A 24,924-nucleotide genomic window follows, 5' to 3' on the forward strand; every position below is an offset into this window, starting at 1 on the left:
TGAAGCTATGATCTTTGTGATATAATGACTTCGATTATGATTTTCCAAAAGGATGTGAAAACCACATGGAGAACTCAACCAATTCAATCTGTCATAATACCTAAACTAAAAGAAGAAATATCACTAATGAGGGAGAGAAACAAAATATCCTTATGAGACAAGTAAGAAGTTAGAAGAAAAGTTTGACAAACAAGTCTCCACCAAATATGGCAAGAAAAGTATATAATTAGCTCGAAAGTCAAGTGAATGTGTCTCCGTTAAACATGGAGGAAAGGAAGAGACTTGCATATTATATAAATTAGAACAAGAAAATAATAATATATTTATAGTCTAATTTATCCAAAATTTGCCCTTCCGTACTCTTCTTCGAATGTTTCCAATAATTGTTGTTAGGTTCCAATCATATTGTTTGAATTGCCAATCATTGTTGTTCAGTTCCAGCCCAGTAATACTTAGAATCAGGGGTTAAATTTGACGGGGCCCCCTGCCCATCACTGAAATTTTTTGTGACTGCTTTATTTTTAAACTGCCCATTCCATGATGTTTAATATTTATTTTTACCAGTTTTATATGATATTTTCAAATTATATTCACTAATCAACTGGGTCTAGAGTTAAAGATGGATCTACACTAGTTGATAAATAAAAAAGCTTCCAATCTTACTAAATATATTCTCAACTTACTAATTGGTAAATAAAAAAGCTTCCAATATTACTAAATATATTCCTAACTTTAAACTATTGACTTATTATAATAATAAAAATTATCAAATTAATCCACTTCTTGCCCTTTAAAAATAGTAAAAAGAAAAAAACTCTTATTCAGAAAATTAAAAATCAGTTGAGAAGTTTGAAAGCTTGGGAATTAGAGGAATGAACTACCATGAACAACATTCACATACAAAGTCAGGAGTTAACCACAACCTGGGATAGGCCAGCGTTAATCCACAACAGTAAATTTTCTCTTTCTAGTTAGAACTATTTTGCCGATATATAGTAACTTGCAGGATCCAAAGGTAGAAACGTCCTTGACTAGGCAAGCGTTTTTATGGATATTCATTTATTATTGAATTGACAAATCATTGGAATGTTCTCTTCCTTCAAATAGAGGAAGTCTATGTTTGGCAACGGGTATCATAACTAACTATTTAAAATGGAAGGTTCATATATGATCCCTGGAGTCATGAGAATCTTGAGGTGGTCAAAAGAGAGATCTTTGTTAACATAGCCACGTAAATTATAGATGTCATACTGGTCCATATTTATTTCATTGTTTTCCATTTAAATTGAAATTTAGCACTGGCAGCCATGGAAATTGTAATTGCAACTAGCTATAAATCTTATTCAGTCTGAGGTCCGGAGGCACCTACATGATGCTTTGTGTTTGATAATTGATTATAACGCCCTCCAAGTTGTCACAGATTCGTGCATCCAATTCCATCTATAAACTTTGACTATTCCATATATATCTAATCTCTACATAGGTTTATATGTTTGATTATTCCATATATATCCATTTGACTACATGTGTCAGATAGAGATAAAGAGGATTGAGAAATATATGAATGGCTCACAAAGTAAACTGAGCGACGATCAAATTAATTCGTTTATGGGTGGTTGTTTTGTCAAGGATGACATTAAGCATGTGGGGCTATATAGACTTATCACACATATGTCGAGAGAGGTTTTGGAGTCTTTGTCTATGAATAAACTATAAAAACTCGAATACTAACTTGAAATCTGTTAGCCCCCTAATTTTCTCTCTTTTTTCCATTTTCCCCTTCCTAAATCATAACCATTTACCACTGTTTTACCTCTTTTATACACCCTCATCTTGCACCAGTCCAAGCACGGTGACATATTTTGTATAAAATTTATTTTTCATACTTTTAATTTAACTTAGCATTAATTAATCATTTATTACATGATTTCTTACTTTTAATCACTCTTTGTAACTTATCGATATCTCCAATGTTTATTTGGTAGTTAGAGTACTTACCATGACCACTGATCCTAGTGCAGGATCAGATCTTGCACTGTTGCCAGCACAACAAATCCTTTCAGCAAATTCGAACCTCCTTTATCACCACCTCATTTTGAGCGACTTCAACCATGACAGCAAGATCAATCCAAAGGCAACCGAGATCGAATTTCTCAAGGACGAAAGCTAGAGATTGGCTATGGCCAATTTTGCTAACTGTCTAATCTTGAAGGCTGAAAGGCTAAATTTTGCATTTGAATGATCTATTTCTACCTTTGGCCAAATATCTATATAATATAGAACGTAAATAGGACTAAGGGGAAGTTTTTAATAGTAGAAGAGAACAGAGACACAGTCAGAGAGGCGGTAACAAGTTGCTGTATTTTGTTATCGCCCAAATCTGGGTTGAACAATGTATTAATGTATGTACTTGCCTCAGTGAATTAATAAAAGGGAGCTCCACCTCATGTTTCACAAATTGCGTTTCTGTATTTGAGCTGATGAATTGATTAAGGTACTAAGTGGCATTTTTATTTAAAGGGGAAACGTGTTGGCTGGCTAGGGCCCAGCCAACTCAGTGCGTTTACCCCATTTCCTATTTTCCTGTAATTTGTGTTTACATTGTCAACTGTGATTTAATTTTAAGCACATGCATTCCTAACTGAGTGAAAGTAGATCCGTTGTGTGAAGTAGATAAATTCCCTTTCCTACACTCGATTTCAAATTGGTTTTCCTCCGCTTGGTCCAAGCAGGAGAAATAACCCTGCACCAGTACACGTTGGTGTGATATCCCCTTTTCTGCAATTCTGTTTGATTGGTTTTCCCTGCCTAGTCCAAGCAGGAGAAATGAACCTGCACCAGTGCACGTTGGTGTGATGCAGCAAGCCTTCTTAGTCTACTTCCCACAATCTTCTTTCTTTCATTAAATGCTTATGATAGGATAAATGTATATTGATTGTTTCTTTATTCCTGCACTCTGTTAAGATCAGAAACATTCACTTTTTATGTGTGCAATTTGATTTAATAGTATAATAGCACTTGCAATAATTAAGCACTCATTTTAAGAATTAAATGCTAAGTGCAGGAAGCTCTGATCTAGAGGAAGAACTAGTTTCTCAACACGAGATCTGAGTGCTTTGAACCTGGAAAAGTTAAAGCCTTTGCAGGAAGTAAAAAGCCTTTAGTAAAGACACTATTTATACATTATGCATAAATCTCTGTTCCTGCACTAGTGCAAGAAAACTGCGATAGTACAGGACAAATTAGTGCAAGAAGGAAATCTCTAAAGGATCAGGTTTAAGGGCCCATCTGATGAGACTGCTAAGTGTCTCTGCCAAAGAAAAATAACACTCAGTAGTTAAACAATAATTAGCTAGAGTGATTGCCCTTTATCTTTAACTCCCTCTTGCAAATGCATTCTTCCTTGTTCCAGTCTTAGATTATGTTGATGGTTCAAGTTGCCTTTTTCTCTTTCTAATTTGATTCTGCAATCTTTCCTTTAAAGGAAGTAGGGATTTATATTAGGAAGATTCATACCATCTCTGGCATTGCCTACGCTTCATCTCTAAGTTTAGAGATCCCCTAGGTTGACAAATTGACTGTTGAGGAGTTTGCTTAAGTGTAATTCCTGCACCCAACATTTTGGCACCATTGTCAGGGAGGTGATTTGATTTGGTAAGAATTTTCTAATTATACAATAGAGGTAAATTTTCCTTGATTTTTGTAGTATTGTTTGGAAAAGCTTCTTTGAAGGAATTTTACTAGTGTTAATTGATTTCTGACAGCCTTTTTTATTAGAATTTGTTTGTTATTTTGCTTTCTTTTTTGAAATGAATTCCTAGAAAAGGTAAGGGTTCGAAGCCCACTAAGGGCCAAAAGAATTCTGAAAATAATTCTCATATTGGGTCTCCTTCTGTAAGCAGGAAGCCCAATCCATATCAAACCCATCATGCGGGAACAATCCACCTAGATTCTGGTGACAACAACTCAGGTGTGGTTCAACCTATTGAGAGAAATTCAAGTAAAAGGGAAACAATGGCGGACCATGAAGATCATGTGGAAAGGACTGGTGAAAACTAGATAAGTGGAGAACAATCCACTTTTTTGTTTCCAATTGTGGACCCTGATACTGTGGCGCAAATGAAGAATATTCCACCATCAGCTCTCCCTCATTTCCATGGTAAATTTCATGAAGATCTTGACTCTTTTCTATTCAAGTTTGATATTCTGTGTAGAAGTTATGATTATTCAACTCACACTCAGAAGTTAATATTATTTCCTATTACTCTCAAGGACTCAGCTCTACGCTGGTTTATGGGGTTAGGAGGAAACACTATAACCTCTTGGAATTAGATGAAAAGAGTGTTTTTGTCTAAATATCAAGAATATTGCAAAACTCGAGACATGCAGGATGAGATTTTTACAATCATACAAGATGATGATGAAACTCTTGAAAATGACCTAGAAAGATTTCAGTATATTTTACAAAGGTCAAAACTTAGTTTTGATCCCAGTACTATTAGAACCTTGTTCTTAAGAGGACTTACTGATAATGCTAGAAATAATTTAAATCTATTAGGACAAGGTGATATTTCTCAGCAAACTTTTGAACAAATTTGTGAATTATGCAGGAAATTTTCAAGAAATCAGTATAGATCTGGCAGAGGAACTCAAAATAGAAATAGAAAAATTGAATCTACTGATGCTATGATTATTGGACTAGAAAATAAAATGGAAAAAATAAAAATTGATATAATGAATATTGTTACCAAACAGTTGGACTCTTTAAAATTTCAGCAAAAACTCATGAAAGAACAAGAGTCATTATGTATTTTCTGTCCTAAATGTAGAGACAAGCATCCTCCTAAAGAGAGTCCTCTTAATTTGAAAGAAACTAATAAGTTTGTTATTTGTGCAGAAGACCATATCATAGAAAAATGTCCCTCTGTACCAGGACTTAAAGCTGTATTTACAGGGGGACAGCCTGAAGCTAAATACTTGTATGCAATGGGAGCAAGAAGGAATTGGCCTCAGGTAGGTGTAGGTATGGCTCCTGAATTTTCTCCACACTATTTTAGTTATAATTCACATGCATATTCTTATCCTAACACTAATCAGCAGTGGCAGTATGGGAATCAATATCAGCATGGGCAACCTTCTCAACCATGGCAACAAGGTTGGAGAGGACCAACTCATTCTCCATATTCCTACCAACCACCTATGCAGTCATATCCATCTACACATACACCTTATTCAATGCCTCAACTTCCGAGTCAGTCTACTCCACCATTGCCTTTACCTCCACCTTTTCGACCTCCTCAGTTGCCTGCTCAACCTATGCCCAATCCTAACAATAATAAAGTAGTGCAAATGATCTATGTAACAAACCCACCTTTATCATTCGAGTACCAGTCTATTCCAGTTGGGGTTCATGATATTCAATTAAGATCAGGAAGGATTGTAACATCAGAAAATCAGAAGCAACCTATAGTGATTGTTGAAAATAAAGGAGAAGAGGAAACCCTTACCCTCTGAATCCTTGTCATCTTCTTCCAACCAACCTCCCTTCCCAAAGAGGCTAGTAATGGAAAGAAGTGAGCCTATTTCTGAGACTATCTTGGCATCAGAGCTTCAGAATCTTTTCATTAAGATACCTTTGCTTCAAGCCATCAAAGAGACCCCCATTTATACCAAGATTATTAAGGAACTCTGTTGCAAGAAACCCAGGGGGAAGAGATTGGAATCCCAAACCATTCAATTTGTTGGTAGGGCAGTAGAGTTGATGATGAGATGTGTGTCTATGGAAAAATATACTGATCCCGAAAACCCCATTGTCTCAGTTCAAATTGGCAATGTCCTTGTCTCTAATTTTCTTATAGACCTGGGGGTAGCCATTAATGTCATGACTAAGCAAACCATTGATCAACTTCGGTTATCTCATCTTCACCCTACTCCCACTATGCTTGAATTAGCAGATAGATCTAAAATTAAGCCAGAAGGAGTATTGGATGATGTGATCATCTCATTAGATTCTTGGGAATATCCTGCTGATTTCATTATGCTTCAGCCAAAGAACCCAGTAGGAGGACATCCCTTGGTCTTGAGTCGACCATGGCTTGCTACAGCTGATGCATATATTGTATGTCGTTCCAGTGATATGCATATTTTGTATGGAGATTTTGGGCAGAAAGTTACCTTATAACCCCCTGCTAGATCCACTTAGGACCTTTGAGATACTTTATGGTTGGATGAAAGCAATGATGAGGAGACTCAGCCCATTTCCCTTATCCATCATTATACTAGGTCTTCACAAGAAGATGAGATTCAAGACTTCCTGAATAATCTAGACACTATGCCTAATTTTGAGCCATTAAGCCAGATTTTCAGCCTAGATTTTCAAGATAATCATGATTCTCATTCTTCTATACCGCTGCATTTGACCACTCCCTTGAGTACTCCTGAGCCTAATGTTGCTTTGTTTAAGATTAGCCCTGGTAAATCCTTGCATATTAGTTCAGATTTGGACTCATCTTAGCAAGAGCAGCTTGTGAATTTATTGCAAAACCATCTTAGTGCCTTTTCTTTGGGTTATGAAGATATGAAGGATATTCCTCCTGAAACTTGTACACATCATATCTATATTCAGGAAGGAACCTGACCTGTCCGACAACCCCAAAGGCGAATGAATCCAGCTCTAAGAGATATTGTGAAGGAAGAAGTATAGAAACTCTTGGATGTCGGTTTTATCTATCCTATTTCTAACAATCAGTGGGTCTCTCCATTAGTGCTAGTACCTAAGAAAGATGGAAGAAGGTGTATTTGTATTGATTATTGAGAATTAAAAAAAGCCACTCTCAAAGATTATTTCCCTCTCCCTTCATTGACCAGGTTCTTGATACCCTTGCAGGAAAGAAATATTTTTCCTTTTTGGATGGCTTCAATGGCTATAACTAGATACAGATTACACTCGAAGATCAGGATAAAACTACTTTTACATGTCCATGGGGTACATTTGCTTATAAAGTGCTTCCCTTTGGTTTATGTAATTCCCCGGCTACCTTTCAAAGGGCAGTCCTGGCCATTTTTGCTGATCTAGAATTTGTAGAAACTTATATGGATGATTTTTCTCTGTTTGGTGATTCTTTTCAGGAAGCTCTCAAAAATATGGAGAAAGTACTTTTTCGTTGTCAGGAATCCCATCTCACCTTGAGTGACAAGAAATGTAGATTGATGTGCAAAGCGGGAATGGTACTTGGCCATTTGATTTCTGGTAAAGGTATCCAGGTTGATCTATCAAATATTGAAATCATTCTGCATCTTCGCGCACCCAAAACTCAAAGGGAAGTAAGAGGTTTTTTAGGACATGCTAGTTACTATAGAAGATTCATTCAAAATTTTTCTAAGATAGCTGCCCCTCTTTTCCAACTTCTAGCTAAGGATAGTGAATTTTCTTGGACCACAGCTTGCCAACAGTCTTTTGAAACATTGAATGAAAAGTTAGTACACGCACCAGTTTTGAGAGGTCCTAATTGGTCCCTGTCTTTTCACATTTTCTCTGATGCTTCAGATTTGGCTATTGGCGTATCTTGATGACAAGAGGAAAATAAGCAATCCTATGCTATTTATTATATTAATAAGAATTTGTCTTCCGCTGAATTAAATTATACAGTTACAGAGAAAGAGTTTTTAGCTGTATTTTTTGCAATTAATAAGTTTAGGCACTATATTATAGGATATGAAGTATTTGTACATACTGATCATTCCGCGATTGAATATTTGATGAACAAACCATTAAATAGCGGTAGAGTGACTAGGTGGTTACTAGTGTTGCAGGAATTTAATATTACTATTGTTGATAGACCAGGAAAATCTAATGTTGTAGCATATTTTCTTTCTAGATTAGATAATCCTGGTGAAGCAACTCCTGTTAATGATGATTTTTCGGATGAACATCTTTTTGCTATGTCAACAGATTCTCCGTGGTTTGTTGACATTGCTAATTACTTGGTTACTGGGAAAACACCACCCCACTTGTCCGCTCGTGAAAAGCGGAATATTGTTCAGAAAAGTGTTGCATACTCTTGGATTCAAGGAGATCTCTTTTACATTGGTCCAAACTTGATTATCCGTAGGTGTGCAAGAGAGGAGGAATTGTTTGACATATTGAAATCCACTCATGATGAACCTTGTGGAGGCCACTTCGCTGATAAGCAAACTACATATAAAATATTGTGTGCTAGTTACTTTTGGCCTTCCTTGTTTAAGGATGCTAAACAATATGTCAGGCGATGTGATAGTTGTCAATGAATGGGCCAACCTAATCAAACCAATGAAATGCCTTTATGCCCCCAAGTTATGATTAAGCCATTTGAAAAATGGGCTATTGATTTTATAGGGCCAATAAATCCAACGTCATTAAGTAAAAAGCATATTTTGGTTTGTACAGATTTTGTTACAAAATGGGTAGAAGCTAAAGTCGTTTCCTTTGCTACAGAAAAAGTTGTTGTTGATTTTCTTTTTACTGAAATATTTTGTAGATTTGGTGTGCCTAGAGAAATTGTTTCTCACAATGGTCCACAGTTTATTTCTAACCTGGTACAGGGTGTGATGGAGCAATACAAGATCCGAAAACAGGAACCCACGCCATATCAGCCACAAGCAAATGGCCAGGTGGAATCCACAAACAAAGTGATCGAGTCCATTCTTACGAAGATATTAAATATGCATCGGAAAGACTGGGTTGAAATATTACCAGAAGCTTTGTGGGCATACATAACCACTTGGAGAAATAGCACGGGACATACACCATATGAGCTGGTATATGGAAAACAAATTCTGTTACCAATTGAATTCCAGATCAAAACTTTCAAAACTGTAGTTCAGTTAGGACTAGATCTCTCTAAGGCACAACAACAATGTCTTCTCCAATTAAATGAGTTAGATGAATTTCATAGGGATGTTGTTGAGCAGAACATACTAATTCAACAGCAACGCAAAAGGTGGCATGACAAGTCTATTCAGAAAAAAGAAATTCCAACCAGGTGATTGAGTGCTCCTTTATGATTTTAGATTTAAAACTTTTAAAGGGAAATTTCATACACATTGGATGGGACCTTATGAAGTGATCCGAGTATTCGAGAATGGAGTAGTAGAAGTTAAAACTATTGATGGACAATATTCAGTATTCTTGGTAAATGGACACAGATTAAAGAAGTATTTTCAACCACTTGCCAGGAAAGATTTTACACAGCAAGTACAACAAAAAATTGGGGTGGTAGTGGTGAATGGTAATATCAACCTTTTGGAAACATGAATTCTTCTTCTTCTTAAAAAAATAATAATAATAATAATAATTTTTTTTAATACAAAAAAATTTAAAAAGAAAAAATGATTTCCTGTAATTATGAAAATAAGTTCGCTGACATGATTGCAGAAGGATCAACCTAAAAACTAGCTTGCTGACAGGAAGATCAAAAATTTCTAATAAAAGAGAATGTTGCTTGATCTTTAGATATGTGAGCGACCACCAAGTAAAATCAGGTTCAACAGAACCAACCTTTATACAATTGGGATAATTAGCATGGATATTTTTATTCAAGTAACGGTTAATTTTCGCTGCAATTATTTTTCTTGCACCAGTGCAGGCAGACCTTCTAGAACATTTAATGCCTCTCTTCATATTCCACTTTCATAATATTCCCTCAGTTTTATTCTTCAATCCCAGAATGATTAACCTTCCCATATTCTTCTGAATTTACCCTGTCCGTTTCGTAAAAGCCCCACTTTACCATTGAATTTCTTTCCTATCCCACTTCTATTTATCCCCTCTTGTGGTACTATTCTTGGAATCCCTGTAACACGATTCCTTCCCATTCCGAAATTTCTCTTTTCCCACTTCATTGTTTCGTCATGAATTCATTGTAGGATCTCACGCACAAAGAGCAAAAGGATATGCTTTGAAGCATCAAGAAAGGGCAAAGCATATTTCCAGTATAAATTGAGGAAGCCATGTCGGAAGTCCAGCCTATATTTTACTTAAATTCCCTATTTGTCTTTTTAGATATTATGCTTGGACTAGTGCAAGCATGTCATCCTAGATAATAATGCAAGCAGAATGGTACCAGCAAAATAGCATAGTTTAAGTAGTGTAAGCATGCACCCTGTCAGAAACATAGTACAATTTGTTCTTTTCATAGCATATGTCATACGAAAGTGGTCATCATGAAAGTTTATAAGAAGTCCTTTCACTTAGTCAATGAGAACTTGTGCTATCATATTAACTAGGAGAAAATTATTTAAAGTATAAGGTGTTTTTAAGTTAAGAATCATGATCATTTTGTAATTAATGCTAAGTTCTTTTTGAATTACGAAGGAGTGTGGAAGTGTTTAACCATTGCTTGGATATAATTGCCCCTTTCCACCATAATCCTAGATGTCGTTCACTCATAATGATTACCTCACCTAGCCGTTAAAACACCGTCGCAAGTACCAATCCAGCATGATCTCAAAGATGTCGTGCATCCTCGACTATTTTAGTGGAATTAATGGGTGAAAAGATGGAATGGATGGTGGACGGTTGGATCCCTATCTATAAGAACCAATTTTCCCGGTGTTGCATGTAAATTCTTGATTGTTCATAATTGTTAAGTAGCGATGTCGCCTGTTCGAAGCGAGCCTTCGTCTCTTAGTAGGGTAGAACAAACTACTAAGTATCACAATAGTCTTGAACTATTGCGAGACTCGGGCTTTCTTCAATTCTTACAAAAGTTTGATGGGCACAACAGTGAAGTGGCCTTACAGTTTTCCAGAAGTTTCAAAAATGTCCGAGTAAAAGTTGGGCCTCTAAAATTTGAGGTTACCGAAGAGTTTATAGCAGCAGCGACAAGCTTGGAAAATACTGGTGAGTAGTGGTTTAAAAATCAAAAACTAGAAAGGAAGCGATGGCAACATTTCGTCGTCAACAATAAGATGAAGGTAGATTGGATGGAAGGAGTTTCGTGCAGTACCCTGCTAGGACAGTGGTAGGACCTCCTTTTCATCCTACAGAAATTCATAACCTGTGAGGGAAGGTACTCCTACACTTTTTTGTACCATTTTAGGATGTTGCAGCATTTCAAAGTCGCCTAGCACATCCATTGGAGGATGAATTTCCCCTATTTTTTGCTTAAGATTTTGGAAAAAATGGCCAAGGGTGTGCAGGACGGATGGGTAGACCAGGCCGACAAGAAGTTATATCACCACAGCCTGATAAAATTTTTTGTCCAGAAACAATTAGAAGTTAAAGGCATGACTTGGGAGGCATTGTTAAAACAACTACATAAAAAGATAGCTGCTAGAAAAGAGACAAAGGACCTCGCCAGCACAAGCAAGGGTCCGAGTAAGAATGTAAAGGGGAGTCCTTCTTGCACCAGTGAAAAGAGGAAATGACCTGAGAAACCAATAGAAGAAAGGGCCCCATCTCCAGATAAGAAGACATCTAGTGCACCTGTTGAAGAGACTCCTTCTACACCACCAGTACAGGCACAAACCCTCGAAGAAAACAACCTATCAATCCTTGCAGATGCAATAAAATTTGTAGAGGTCGAAGATGACACTCTATTGGCAAATTTAATTAAAAGGACCCAGAAAAATAATGAAGAATCTGGTGTAGGAAAACAACGACAGTCTCCACAGGACGTTGAATCCCCTTCTCCACCAGTACAAGAAGAAGAACCAGAAGAAGAAGAATTTCTTAATGTAACCATGAAGGATACTGAGGTCCCTGTGGAAGACACATCCCCTGTCAAGATAGAAGAAGAAGAAGATTTGGTAACTCCTGCTGCTTGGATAGTTGAGCTAGAGCTTCAAGTGCAGAACTTAGAACAGTTCATAGCTAAAGCGCAGGAGGATAAAGAATAGAGTAAAGAAGAATTGACTGCAGAGATTCAGATAAAAAAAAAAAAAAAAAAAGAGAGAGAAGTTAGATTTTAGAATTACCGAGCTGCGCGATGTTTCAATTGACTTAAAAACATGACAAAGAAACTAAAGAACATCAGAAAGAAGAAGTCTGAAACATTGCAGGCTGATTTCAGTATGTCAAAGCAGGATTGAGTTGGAATGTTCAAAGTTTTGAAGGTTTTTTGCAAAGATAAAGAGCTGTGTGAGGACACACAACATCTTAGGGATGGGAGGATGTTAGCCCCCTAATTTGCTCTCTTTTTTCCATTTTCCCCTTCGTAAATCATAACCATTTACCGTTGTTTTACCTCTTTTATACACCCTCATCTTACACCAGTCCAAGCACGGTGACATATTCCGTACAAACTTTATTTTTAATACTTTTAATTTAACTTAGCATTAATTAATCATTTATTACATGATGTATTACTTTTAATCATTCTTTGTAACTTATCGATATCTCCAATGTTTATTTGGTAGTTAGAGTACTTACCGTGAATGTTGATCCTAGTGTAGGATCAGATCTTGCACCATTGCCAGCACAATAAATCCTTGTAGCAGATCCAAAACTCCTTGATCACCGCCTCGTTTTGAGTAGCTTCAACCACGACAGCAATATCGATCCAAAGGCAGCGAAGATCGAATCTGTGAAGGATGAAAGCTGGAGATTGGCTATGACCAATTTTGCTAACTATCCAATCTTGAAGGTTGAAAAGCTAAATTCTGTGTTTGGTTATGTGATCGGTTGAATGATCTATTTTGGCCTTTGGCCAAAGATCTATATAATGTAGAACGTAAATAGGACTAAGGGGAAGTTTTTGATAGTAGAAGAGAATAGAGACACAACCAAAGAGGCGGTAATAGGTTGTTGTATTTTGTTATTGCCCAAATCTGGGCTGGATGATGTATTAATGTATGTACTTGCCTTAGTGAATTAATAAAAGGGAGCTCCACCTCATGTTTCACAAATTGTGTTTCTGTATTTGAGCTGATGAATTGATTAAGGTACTTGGCAGCGTTTTTATTCGAAGGGGAAACGCGCTGGTGGCTAGGGCCTAGCCAACCCAGCACGTTTACCCCATTTCCCGTTTTCCTATAATTTAGGTCTACATTGTCAAGTGTGATTTAATTTTAGGCACATGCATTCCTGTCTGAGTGAAAGTGGATCCGTTGTGTGAAGTAGGTAAATTCCCTTTTCTACACTTGATTTCAAATTGGTTTTCCTCTGCCTGGTCCAAGCAGGAGAAATAACCCTGCACCAGTGCACGTTGGTGTGATATCCCCTTTTCTACAATTTTTTTTTGATTGGTTTTCCCCACCTGGTACAAGCAAGAAAATTTAACTTGCACCAGTGCACGTAGGTGTGATGCAGCAAGCCTTCTTAATCTACTTCCTGCAATCTTCTTTCTTTCATTAAATGCTTATGACAGGATAAATGTATATTGATTGTTTTCTTATTCATGCACTCTGTTAAGATTAGAAATATTCACTTTTTATGTGTGCAATTTGATTTAACAGTATAATAGAACTTGAAATAATTAAGCACTCATTTTAAGAATTAAATGCTAAGTGCAGGAAGCTCTGATCTAATGGAAGAACTAGTTTATCACCATGGGATCTGAGTGCTTTGAACCTAGAAAAGTTCAAGCCCTTGCAGGAAGCAAAAAGCCTTTAGTAAAGACACTATTTATACCTTCTACATAAATCTCTATTCTTGCACTAGTGCAAGCAGACTGTGATAGTACGGGAAAGATTAGTGCAAGAAGGAAATCTCTAAAGGAGAAGGTTTAAGGGTCCATCTGATGAGACTACTCAGTGCCTCTACTAAAGAAAAACACACACTCAGTAGTTAAACAATAATTAGCTAATGTGATTACCCTTTATCTTTAATTCCCTCTTGCAAATGCATTCTTCCTTGTTCCAGTCTTAGATTATTTTGATGGTTCAAGTTGCCTTTTTCTCTTTTTAATTTGATTATGCAATTTCCTTTAAAGAAAGTAGGGATTTACATTAGGAAGATTCATACCATCTCTAGCATTGCCTGTGCTTTGTCTCTAAGTTTATGGATCCTCCAGGTTGACAAATTAAGTGTTGAGGTGTTTTCTTAAGTGTAATTCCTGCACCCAACAAAATCGTGAGAACTAGGGTACATAAGAAGATGTTTGTATGGAATAACAGATTGAGGCTATGACACAAAAACTTGAAGAGTCGAAAGAAGGCTAAGACATAATCAGGGTTTTTCACAAAAGTAAAATGACCTATAATCTATATATGTTCTGTAATTGTCATGGATCACTAGCAAAGAGAGTCGACCATCCATTTTGTCAATTAGAAGACAAAAGCCCTATTTACGTGACATCTTTGGCCCCTGTATTTCGTGTGCAACTAGGTCAACTACACTTGCATGAAACGAACAATCGATAACTTGATCTAAAGTTGGGGATTAGGTATGACTCAAACATCAAAACCTACCAAAATCTTGACTTACAGTTGGGGTGTAATACAAATGTTGGTTTTATTATGACAACCTACTTCACATTTCAACGGGTCAGAAATTTCCGGTGTTTTTAATTGAGTGGATTCAATGACATGAGAACCAAAGAAGGTTGACAAGTCCATGTCACTCTATTTTCAAAACCAGTTTGGTGTTTGTAGTCAATCTTCTTGACCTATGGAATTTATGTATATAAAGAACTTGAATACAAAGAAACTTTACTTGTGGAAAAAAAAATTGCATCGCTCTGCTATATCATATTAATCGGATAATGCAAAACTAAAAATAATATAGCTAAAACTGAAATAAAGCACTGTGATAACATAGCAGAACTAAAAAAATAGTAGCAAGAAAGTACAAGAGAAGAGCTTACCTTGAGTAGTTGTGGATTTGCAACTCGGCATTTTTTTCTTTTACAGGTTGTATCTCTACGAAAATGAGAAAGCTCCAGGCTCCAGCGCTGTGATGGGCATTGGGCATTCACTGCATAATATTCCAATTTCCAACTTCCCCCACATACCATTTGAGAATCGAGATTATGATAAAATTGGGACAAAATTTGTAGGAAATGGAAGTCAGATCATCATCGGATTGGAAAAAAAAAGTTAACGCAACGATAATTCTCATAAATATTAAAACTTCATAATAAATGCCTTACCAAACCAATGCTAAATTGCCAATGTTGACAATGTTGTGTCAATTAATGCGTTGGTGAGCTCCCCATTTTAATTGTGTGCCTTAATGATATTGAAATCTAGATATGTTGGCCAGACAAGATGGATATGGACTTTGGACTCTTAGTCCCGTCGCATTGATAATTACATAAATTCACATAAGTGCTGGAAGCATAGAATGATACAACATGTCCAGTCCAACTCAGGTAAGCTGATAGTGGGTACCTATACTGTCAATTTAATATAAAATTTAAAAAAATATAGATATGCTGGCCAAACAAGATGGATATGGACTCTAGACTCTTAGTCCCGTCGCATTGATAATTATATAGATTCACATAAGTGTTAGAAGCATAGAATGATACAGCACGTCCAATCCAACTCAGGTACACTAATAGTGGGTACCTATACTATCAAAACAATATAAAATTTAAACAAATACAAATTATTAAAATATATATATTTATGTATATAAAAAATTGAAACTTGTAATTTTATTACATGCTTATAATTATGACAAGTTTAGAAATTATTAACAAGTTAATAATAACGTGTAGATTTTGAAAGTGCCTGTATTTGATGGCTAAAATAGGTGAAAATGTGCATACGCGCGTCAATTTTAACCCCTGCTTAGAATAATCTCGCCCATGTATTTAATTGATGTAGACCGATGACTCATTTAACCCCGACGCCTAACCACTAAAACATAGCCAACCCCACGTGAAATATAAGCCTCATAAAGTATATACCCTCGTGGATTCTTTGCTTTGAAAGTATAAAGTATTTTCATGGAAAAAGCATGCTCCTCGTGAGACCTAATAAATTAGGAAATTCTGATATCCACCGGTTGGTAGGAAAAAATTAGCATGAGTATCATACATGGACAAGTAACCACTACTTTATCAAGGATGGCAGGTTAATCAGTGTATTGTTTTAGTTTTGGTGTTAGTGAAATTTTGTTTTTAATATTATGTAGGGCAAGTATATGTTCAGCATGAGTTCATGTACATAAGAGTATATTATGGAAATAGTTTATTAGTGAAAGATATTAATATTTTAATGTGTAATGTGTTTAGTGTTCTGGTTTGTGTTCTTGTTTGTATTGAGAACTGGATTTATGAATTATATAAATTTGATTGATCACGTTCAGTTTGAGTTGTTGAGAGGGAGAACTGTTGTCCTTTTTATTTCGATTCAAAATTTATTTTTGACATTTTTGTTCAATCTATATACACATTACATCTCTGCAAAATCTATTATATTACAATACAAAATGATTTGTAATTGAAACATGTGTTTTAAGTGTACATGCATTGTGTATACAAGACACTTTTAAACTACGAGAGAAAACAAGAAAAATGGAGGATAAGTGTAATATAATTCAAATTTTCCTTAAGCTACAACTCAATTGAATCTCATCACGCATTCCCTCAACAAAAATGTGTGTATCGATAGATTATGGAACATTATAATTAAAAAACCTTGAAATTGTGTTTGTCATTCATTCTTGTCTTAATTTCTAGGCCATGTAATATAACGACATTGGAGTTACAAACTTGGAGTTGTTGTGGGAGAAACTTATAAGGACTTTATAAAGAATGTGGCAAGGCATAAGGTGTAAAACATAAACCTTGAGTTCAATGTGGAAGGTTTAAACATCAACCATATGTAGTAAGTCAAGTAGACAACCCCTACATGTAAGGTTTCACTCTCACCCATTTTTGCAAGATAGAAAAGAATGATCCACTCCATCTATATAAGTAAGAGTGAATACAATCCATGGCTCCTGCATTATCTTGCTATATAATTCAATATCCAATCCCTTAAGAGATGTCCTCACTATTAATTATAAATACTATTTTTAACATTATGAAAGAAGGGGGCATTATAGATGTGATTATATAAAGTATTTGTTTAACAACATTATTCTTTTTAATGGATATTTTTTTCGAGAAAAAAATAGTGATTTTATTCATTAGTAAGAAGAACCAAAATTACATTTTTGATATGTTGAATGCATTTGAGTATTTAACCCTCACGGCTAATAAAAAATGGCCATTAATCCAACAAGAGAGCAGAGTATGCAAGCTCACCAAAAAAACCCCAAAGGGCACACCAACAAAATCCAGGAACCCCAACAAAAATACTAACTAGATATCAAACCATAAATATTGGTCACAAGACACCCAGATGGGCCCTAAAATAACCCCCAAAGATCCTACAATCCAGGAAAGTTTGGCATGCAGACCCACCACAACCTAGAAAGCGAAGCAAATCTAAAACTCTCAGCAAACGAAACTCGGGTCTAGGTCGCCTAGTGAGCCCAAGAGAACCAACAGAACTCGTGGTAGAGAAGCTTGGAAACTAATAACACACGCAACAGCTACAGTAACAACAACACATGAAACTCGAACAAGATGGAAGATAACCACCATGAAGCCACACCTATAGATTCCCACCTCCACTACAACCAAAAGAGGCATGAAAGTGGGGAACCCCAACCCCCACAAATCCCTTCGCAAGATCTAGGAAACAGTCGAAAATGAGGCACAAAACTGGAAAAGAATCTGCCACATCCTATCCCCCTCAGCTCCCTTCACAAGACAAGGCACAATAGGGAGCATGATGACTGCATCAAATGATGACCTGGCAACAAATGTGAATCATGGCTGCAGTGAAGCCTAGCATCTGTGATAACCCCCAAACCAGAGCTAGCTCACACCTCGGGTCTCCTTTTAATGGAAATAAGATCACATATCACACATCACATTAGTTTATGACATCATATCTTTTGATACTAGCCATATGGATAATGGGATGCAAGGCCTTAGTATTAATATGATTAAGAGGCACACATCTTAATAGATACAAATTACATAATGGTAAGATGGAGTAATGGGAAAACAAGCTTTTATCATGGATATGAGTAGAGAAATATTTGTAGCCAACGTTATTGCAACAAAAAACATTTACAAAGGAAACAAGATATCAACACCCTTTAGTAGCTAACCTTAAGCAAGATAATGCATGGATACGAGTTATTATTAAATAATAAAGAAAACTAGAGATATTTTAGAAAGGTTGTCGTAGGTATAAGAAAGTTGATGAAGTAGTATAAAAAGATTGCATCAGGTGCAAAAAAAAAATGGTGAAGAAACGTTGTTAGAATTAAATATTATCTCAAATAATCAAATTAATAAATACTTTTTGTTTATGGAGATAAGTTAATTAAAAAAATGAATAATTTTGATAATTGAAAATAATGTATTTTTCAACATGTTAATTTAGACAACTTCCATCCAAATTAAAATATAACTTCAGTTAATTTGGTCCTAATAATAATTCTCAATTTTAAAAAAAAAAATAATATCATTAATGTAAACTAATTTTAAAAAAATTAATAAATTATATATTTAATTATAATTATAATTATTAAAAATATAATTAAAAAAATCAAAAAATTACTTATAATACATTTTTTTTGAAAACAATTGGTCATTAGGATCATGAAAAATCTTAACAAAAGCATAATAGAGAAAGGTAACATTTACATATATTTTTTTTTATATTAATTTCATTTAATATAATTTTTATTTTAAAAAATATTATAATAAATAAAATAAAGTATTATATTTTTTAAATATTAAAAAATTGTGAACATTAAGATTAAAATTAAATAATCCAAAAAAATAAATAATGATAATCATAATAATAATTCAAAATCACTAAAATTGATATATTTTTTATGTATAAAAAACTATTAATTTAGGTGATATAATTCGTATTAATTTTTTTGATTTAATTTTGGAAACCTTAATAAAACTCTAGAATTAAAAAAATATATACCTACTATGTATTTTATATTTCTTTTTATTCATATTGTGAAGGGAATTGCTCTTATTGTATTGGTTCCATTTCCATATTTCGTGGTTTTTGTTGACTTAAACCTTCTTCTTGATCTTTCCTAGGTATGGAGCTAATTGATAGCCCTCTTCTTGATCTGTCCGAGATATGGAGCCAATGGATAGCCCTTTTCTTGATCTTCCCTAGGTATGGAGCCAATTGATAATCTTTATTGTGGTATCCTAAACTAAGGTCATTTTCCAATCCTATAACTATACGTCTAAAATATTAGCATTCCTCAAGCTTTGCATTTACCTTGTGTGTTGAATAATAATTTCCAAAGTTTTTTCTTGTCACTTTTTTTGTTTGTAAATATGTCTAGATATTTCTATTGATAGCTAAAAGTATTACATAAGGTATTACATTGAAATTGCTTCAAAACATGAATAGTTCTAGAACAATCAGATGTCACCATTCCATGTGAATAGAGAAGAGAACATTAGACATAGGGTTATAAAATTGAGGAAGGGTGACTCCACCTTTTCCACTACATGAACCAGGACACCCTTAACATAACTATTGCAAAAATTGACCATATAAATAACATATCGAGATACTACTATTTGTTGACATAAAAAATAGACAAGTGCATACATATGAATTGTAACATAAAGTAACAAGAATCATAAAGTGTAATAAAGCTTTAGTAAAAACACATAAACATGTAGATTCCTTCCGCGCTAATGATCGTAAGAGTTGTTTGAGGAGACTTAGTCCAGAAAGGTAACTAGCTAGTGCAAGGAGGCATTTTCATGGGAATTGCACAATGGTGGGTCAAAATTGCCATTAATAGTATTGAGATGTACAATGTTGATAATTGTCGACTCTTCCTACTAATTATTTGAATCGGTATCAGATTCTAACACTATATAACATTCCACTCGATTCAACCTTACCACTATATCATACAAGTTATATCTAATGTCCCACAGCATGCGCTTGATCTTTTCCTGGCAAGCAAGGAGTTTATTGTTATCATCTTTCTTATCACGGATAGCCATGCTAAGAAGTGTCTCCATTTGACGATAGTGAGTGATTGAGTGAAGAAAATGAATTCATCTCCTCCGAAGCATTTTTAGATCTGACACCCATTTGAGATTGCTACCACGAATCTCAAAGTTTGAGAAGTACTTGCGGTCTCTAAATTCCTTGGCGTCCAAATTTAGAATTTCCTTTCTGACCTCAAGAGGCGAAAACTCAAAGAAATTTCCACATATTCCCATCCAAACAAGCATCTGTGCCTTGAGGAGGATGCCCCTAGCACACTACCCCATCAGGCACAAAATTGTTGGCATGAAGCCATGTAAGGCGCACAAGTAAAACACTTGACCACGACCATAGAAAAATGAAAAACATCCCAAGTAATATAATGGAAAGAGTTTAGTTTCACCCGAACATAAAAGAAAGGGTTGAATGCTACGAAAAGGGAGAAAGTGAGGAAGTGAATTTTTTGCTTGTGCGTGATTAAGAGAAACCTTCTGATAACAAAACATAACAGTGCAATTAATAATTATCGAGTGATAATTTGTAGTTCCTAAAAGCTCGTTATAATCTCAATATCTCATATATAACTCAATGAAATATCTGTCTATAATATTCTATGTCCTAATTCGACATTTCAAACAGTGAAAAAATGTAAAAATATAATTCTCAAAATAAACTTCCACTAATTTGCAGATTTTAAAATGAACATCTAAAATTCCAAATTTAAATTCTAAACAATCAATTATCTAACAAATCAATTATATAATTTAATTTTAACATTTCTATTTAATTCTTAAAATTTTAATTTTTTCCTCTATTTATATTTATATTTAAAAATTATAGATATTAAAAACAATAATTTTAATTTTAATCATACTCTATGTTTTTAAACCATCTATAATATAATGTAATATAATATTATTTTTTTATATAAATATATATGAGTGTTCAGAAAATCAGTCATAATTTGGCTCTAAAGTTTACAGGATATTAATAAAAGTTAACGGTTTGATAAATGTTAAGTCCTTGTTGTTGGCCATGAATATTTATTGAGATATTAAAATAATGAGGAATGTGAATATTTCTTAGCATATTGAGATAATGTTAAAGAATTTTAATATATGTAAAGAGAACTACAAATTATCAGAATTGAATATAGTAAAAGTGTGAATCCAAAATAGTAATTTTAAAAATATTTTATTATATTATAATGGAAAATAGTAAAAATGTGAATTTAAAATAGTAATTTTTAAAATATTTTTATTATATTAATTGTGTATGGTTTGAAAAAAAAAATAGAGTTTTGAATATCAAAGTCGATGATGTAAACATAAATAAATCTTTATGTATATCCATAAAATATTTTTTTTTAGTTTTATTTGATTTCATATTAGAGTGAGGTAAAATTATATGCTTCATTTTCTATGTTTATATATAAATACTAAGGATTTAAGCAATGCAAAGAGTCTTGCCCTGTTGTTGCAAATTCTCCATTACCTTGTTTTCTTTATATTAATCAATATTCTAGTTGTATTTATAGTGTGTTCAATTACATGTTGTGTTGTGGCACTTAAATTATTTTCAACTACAAGAGGTTTATGTGGCTAATATTAATAGGTTCTCATGTAGTTAGTCACACTAATAATTTTCCAACTTCTTTTTCTTTTGGTTTCTCAGAAGGAATTTGTGATTTTTGGTATAGAATGTATAAGGTGGCAGTAATTTATCTTTCTTTCAAAAAATAATTGCAATATTTAGTATGTAAAGTATAGGGTGGTAGTTATTTCCAGCATTGTGGGTGTTGTTAGAGGAGAATTTATACAACTTTTCTTCCATTACAAGATCTCTTTAATTACCACTTTATCACTATGAAGAAGACCCTTACATGTTGTAAATGCCTTGATGAAATACCGAACTTAATGGTTATCAAGGGAATCTTATACTTGAGCCATGTGGCATAGGTTCACCCATGAAGCTTACCTCAAGATGCTTGTACCTAAGAAGTGGAAGGTAGTTGATAGAAAAATTTGGAAGCATTGTGGTATTCATAAATTTATTTACTTATTTAATCCAAGTTATAAAAATATCTCATTTAAGGAGGATATGGTAACCATCATATCGGGTGTCTAGTTAATAAAGATCATTGTTCCTAAACCTTGAGTTCCTCCTTATGGTTGGAGTGATCCATACATCTAAGCTAGCCTTTAATTTGGGACACTTATTTTCTCATTTTATTTCGAGATAATCCTAATCCTCTATGAAGACTAGGTTATCTAAGCATTTATTGTCAAAAGGAGACTAATAACCTAATTCGGATTTGAGCATTTGAACAATAAGATGAGCTTCTCACAAGCCAACTCTTGCTTCACTAAAATTAAAATCTTATGTGATTGACCAGTTCCTTTGGTCTAATAGGTGGAAAATATATATTTTTTTAGACCTCTGCTTCTCTGATCAATTTTTACTTATTCAGGTGGATATTGGTGGCCACTTACCTATTCCACCTAGACCTCAAGTCAGTTTCATCTGTTTCCTTGTTTATTTCAGAATTTACTATTTTTAACAATTTTTTCGGCTCCTAAACTTCCGGAGCAGTTTTGACCCCCTAAACAATGTTATTTTGTGGTCAGCAGCATGCCCATTGCCATATTTAGGGGCCTGCCATAAATCATGTAGTACTCAGAGAGAGATTTCCAATAAAAATATCGTACATGCCAAATGGAGATAATATGACAACGTTATGACCCTAGGAATTTGACTGCCCAACAAACCCCAACAAGGCCAACAAACACTTGATGTTCTCCTAGGTTTAGGGTTAGGGTTTTTGTTGTTTAGGGTTTTCCCTTGTTAATCAATAATAAATAGGTCGTTGAGCCTCCTTGTAACATAGTTCGGAGACATGTAGCTACCACATCTCTTCTTAGAGATAAGTTATCATCCCTCGAGCTAAATGTTTTTTTCTATTTGTAAGCATTTTTCAGTATTCTGATATTAATGAAATGAAGTGTTATTTCTACTGCATCTTTGTATTTATTGTTATATCTGTAATTTGTTGCCTTCCTGTTTAATTTTGGATCAGTGGTATCAGAGCGTTCTGCTCTTTCTCTATTTTTCTTTGCATGTCCCCAATGAGGTCGAGGTATAAGGAGTTAGGGATTGATCTAGTTGAACCTTTGCAAGACTAGCCTCACAAACCCTGACAACCTCCCATGGAGGAAGAGGGGAGGGGGCAGTAGATCCTATCAAAATATTTCTCGAGGAAGCCCTCAAGCGAAAAAGGATCATGATGATGGATAAATTTGCCCAGATCCTTCCACAACTACCCACAGGCGTCACATCTTCATTCAGTAGCCACTATGGAGGTGCCACTCCTTTTAAGGTACAAATTAACTTTGACATTCCCATATTTGAGGGCCATATAGATGCAGATGTCGTAGATAAATGGTTGAATTTATTGGAAAAATATTTTTCAATTCATGACTTTTCCAATAGGGAAAATATTACTTTTGCAATTCTCAAAGCTACCCCACATGTCAAGTATTGGTGGGAAACCTACTATGAACAAAAGGATGAGAGGGAATCCTCACTATTTTCAGCCACACCCATTTGGGATTCTTTCTGAGATGCCATCAAGCAACAATATTAACTCGTCAGGAGCTATGAAGATAAATACATAAAGTCGACCATGCTACAGTAGGGAAGAGACCAAGATGTGTCAGAGTCCACAAATGTTTTCCATACCCTCCACACAAAATTGGGTATTAAGGATTCTAAGCAGCATTTGTTACTCAAGTGCCGTGGCTTCCTACATAAGTACATCTTGGATGAGATTGAGTCCTTGGACATATCCTCGCTTGGCATGACATACTGATACAATGTCAATACTGAGCAAAATTTTAAATAGAAGAAGCGAGACTTTGGACCTGTGAATCCAAAGCAAGGAAAATGAGCCCCCAAACTAAAGAACAGAGGTCAAAGCCAAGGTGAGGTGACCCAGGACAACCTGCTGAAGCCACAAGAAAAGAAAAACACCATGAAGACAAATAAGGACATGGGAAAGTGGTGTGAGTTACATATGAGATGCACTCACAACGCAAGTGAGTGTTGGACCAAGGAATCATTGGTGACTGAGCTAAAGGATTCTGAATCAGAAGCATGTTCTAACTCTAAGTCATAACTCGATAAAGGGAATGACTAAGGAAGAAGATCATTAACGCAAGGCCCAATGCCATCCTGGCCGCCACCATGATCAAACAGAATGAACCTAAAGATCCATAGGAGGGGGAATGCCTCTTCAACTCATAGATGTTGGTGAAGGGTTCTTCGCTACAGTTCATTGTTGACAGCAGGAGCAGAAAAAACCTGATTTCAGCAAAGGTCATTAAGCATCTGGGCCTGCCAATGACAACACATCCGCATTTGTATGCCATTGGGTGGCTTTATCAAGGATGAGATTTCTGCATCATCCAACATTGTTGCCTTCCCTAAAACATCAAGCCCTTCATAGATGAGGTAATGAGTGATGTTTCTCCTTTTGATGTTTGTGAAGTATTATTAGGAAAACCATACTTGTGGAAGTCCCATTTTGTATATGAGTCTAGGCCTCACTCTGTGATTATTATTTTGGGAAATAAGTAGTACAAGATACTGGAGGTAGCCTCATCTACCACCATCTCTTTGATCACTACAGAGAAATACAGTGAGATCATTTCCTAGACCGGGAAATTCATTTTCCTTATGATTCATCCTCAGGAAGGAAGAAGGTTGTGGCCATGACTTCCAGACAGGGCTCCTCTGTACAACAACAATATATTAACAAGGTCGTGGAGGAGTACAAGGAATTTTTCACCTCACCTATAGGGGTACCTTTGCATTGGTAGGTCTAGCACTCCATGGATCTCACGCCAGGCACATCGCTACCCAATGGAACGATCTATCGACGCTCTGTTCCAA

The 24,924-nt window shown here is 35.1% G+C and overlaps 1 pseudogene; it reads left to right on the plus strand.

Annotated features, from left to right (window-relative positions):
• The first annotated feature begins 1,524 nt into the window (after window positions 1-1,524).
• On the plus strand, window positions 1,525-14,487 carry LOC149194015 (uncharacterized; annotated as a pseudogene).
• Window positions 14,488-24,924: the final 10,437 nt, after the last annotated feature.

The sequence above is a fragment of the Pinus tabuliformis genome, chromosome 2_2 (genome assembly GCF_031772625.1).
Source record: "Pinus tabuliformis cultivar Carrire ecotype Pingquan chromosome 2_2, CPIR1, whole genome shotgun sequence".
Lineage (NCBI taxonomy): Eukaryota > Viridiplantae > Streptophyta > Pinopsida > Pinales > Pinaceae > Pinus > Pinus tabuliformis.